This window comes from Arvicanthis niloticus, chromosome 12, assembly GCF_011762505.2.
Source record: "Arvicanthis niloticus isolate mArvNil1 chromosome 12, mArvNil1.pat.X, whole genome shotgun sequence".
Taxonomy (NCBI): domain Eukaryota; kingdom Metazoa; phylum Chordata; class Mammalia; order Rodentia; family Muridae; genus Arvicanthis; species Arvicanthis niloticus.
This window is the reverse complement of record NC_047669.1, coordinates 10,906,563-10,909,328: the sequence shown is the minus strand read 5'-3', so window position 1 is coordinate 10,909,328 and position 2,766 is coordinate 10,906,563. Positions and strand designations below refer to the sequence as shown.

The 2,766-nt window shown below is 43.6% G+C and overlaps 1 pseudogene; it reads left to right on the top strand.

Moving 5' to 3' along the window:
* Positions 1–246: 246 nt before the first annotated feature.
* LOC117717925 (small ribosomal subunit protein uS5 pseudogene) lies at positions 247–1,498 on the top strand (annotated as a pseudogene).
* The last annotated feature ends 1,268 nt before the right edge of the window (positions 1,499–2,766 follow it).

Below are 2,766 nucleotides of genomic sequence, written 5' to 3'. Positions count from 1 at the left end.
TGTACCCCAGGTACCCAGTATTTGTGAGCTGTTGTCCATGCTTGGGTGGACATTAGTGATGCAGTTGTCCTTCAATCATTTCTGCTCCTACAAGTAACTCCTCACCTGTTGGAAACAAGCAAAAGAAACTTATTCTAAGTACTATCATTTCATTTTCAAACTCCATTTCATCATAGAGAGAAAATAAATTCAAGGTCCCAGGCCATAGGAGAGCTGAGCAGCTCCTGTAATAAGGAAACAATTGCCCGAGTCCAGACATCTCAGGGCCAACTTGTAAGGGAACAGTTGTCTGAGTCCAGACATCTCAAAGACAGCTCCATCTTGCTGGCAGGGCCAAACTAAGTTCATGTTCCCAGGCCCAGGAACCTATGTCTAACGTGATTGGTGAAGACTGCCTCTCTCAACCCCTTATGTCAAAATACAATTGGACAACGTTATAGCCCACCCAACTCCCCCTTGCTTTGTCATCTCATCCTTAAATATGCTGCGCAACTTCTCTTCGGGGTCACAGTTCAGCTTCAGAGTCTGTCCTATGGCCCTGATCGATCAGTAGCAGCTTGATTATAATAAATTTGTGTCATTGATCTGGTTTTTGAGTTATGTTGGATTTAAGAGTACTCTTCTGTTTCTTCTTCTTTGGAAAAACACCAAATGGAAGATGACAATGGTGTAGCAGGAGTATCTGGAGGATCCGAGGGCCCAGGATTAGGAAGCTGCAGTGGTTTCTGCAGAGGATTCGGTCTTAGGGGCTGCGGTCGTGGTCGAAGCTGTGGTTGAGGCCATGGGGCTTGTGGAGGTAAAGCTGAAGACAAGCTGGGTCGCCTGGTTAAGGACATGAAGATTAAGTCCTTGGAGGAGATCTACCTGTTCTCCCTGCCCATTAAGGAGTCTGAGATCATTGACTTTTTCCTGGGAGCATCCCTAAAGGATGAGGTTCTGAAAATTGTGCCAGTGCAGAAGCAGACTCGGGATGGCCAGCAGACCAGGATCAAGACTTTCGTCGCTTTTGGGGACTACAATGGTCACGTTGGTCTTGGTGTTAAGTGCTCCAAGGAGGTTGCCACTGCCATTCAATGGGCCATCACCTTGGCCAAGATTTCCATTGTCCCTGTGCAGAGAGGCTACTGGGAGAACAAGATTGGCAAGCCCCACAGTGTTCCATGGAAGGTGACAGGCCGCTGTGGCTCTGTGCTGGTGCGTCTCATTTCTGTCCCCAAGGGCACTAGCATTGTGTCTACTCCTGTGCCCAAGAAGCTACTGATGATGGTCTGTATAGACAACTGCTACACTTCAGGCAGAGGCTGGACTGCCACCCTGGGCAACTTTGCCAAGGCCACCTTTGATGCCATCTCTAAGACCTATAACTACCTGACCCCTGACCTCTGGAAAGAGACTGTTCACCAAGTCTCCTTATCAGGAATTCACTGATCATCTTGTGAAAACCCACACCAGAATTTCTGTTCAGAAGACCCAGGCTCCAGCTGTGGTTACCACATAAGGGTTTTTATACAAAAAAAAAATAAATGAATTAAATCTGTTAAGAAAAAAAGAGGACCCTCCCACCCCCAACACACCCATATTTCTGTAAGTAAGCCCAATAAAACTCAAGTTTCATCAAGATGGACTTTGGTGTTATCTATACTTTGGATTGTCATGGGCTCCCTATCCGGGGTGAAAAGACCAGTGTCTTCTCCCCAGGAAACGTTCTGTAACATGACAGAGTGCTACATCCTACAGCTATAAAAGGAGAGATAAGCAATTAAATTGTAAGAATTACCCACTCAGTATGCATGCTAATGGCTAGAATGTTCAAATTCTGAGAGTATTTCAGAAAGAAGAGCCAAGCTTCATCCATCATCTCTTGGGGGTGGGGCACTCAAGTGGAAATTGAGAATGAGTTTTGGTGGGTAAAGTGGTAGAAAAACAGCAACTCTGGTGGATTATCAGGGGCTCAGAAACCCCACTATGATGTTTCATACCCAGGTATGAAATATGACCTGAGAGCAATTTTTTAGTTTTTTGAGATCATCCCAGGCTCAGAGTTTTTCACCTTCAAAATGCCATTCCAAAGACCTTTATGTGTTCATGGAGCTTTGCTTCTCTACAACAATAGAACTAGAGACACTGGGTGACTAGGTGATGATTAATCCATTCTATTAGATAACGTCTCACGACCCAATGGTGAAGCAGTCAAGACTTTGTCGTTTCTAAGGAAAAGATATTTGGGTCCTCTGGAGAGAGATGCTCAGCTTCAGGAAAATGATAGATTGCCCAGATAAAAATCTGGGTTGTATAAACTGTCAGATATATGTTTGAGAAAACAGCCAAGGTTATTGGAGGCTTCATTATTTGGAGAGTGGGAGAATATGATATGTAAGTTTCTAGCAAAGTTTTATCCTTTAGTTCTAAGCTCACCAAAATTTTGAAGATACTATGTCATGGAAAAACTTTTAGAAACATTCTCTTCTCTCCTTGTGCTTGTGGGAACAGCAGCCTCTTTGTTGACTTTGTACAAGAATATGGCCAGTTTCAGGTCATTGTCACATGATTTTTAATCCTTTCCCTTCTTATCTCCAGCTTGTACCACCAGAGCTTGGAAACCCTCCTCTCTTTTCTAACTACTAAATATACCATGGTATGTGTTTGCTTTAGGCCTTTCAAGAGTCAAACAGAAAAATATTAATGAACCTAAACTGTTATTGGGGTATTTTTTCACTTACCATTGTTAGCCTAGATAACCTTACTTGGTAGATTAGAAGCACTAGA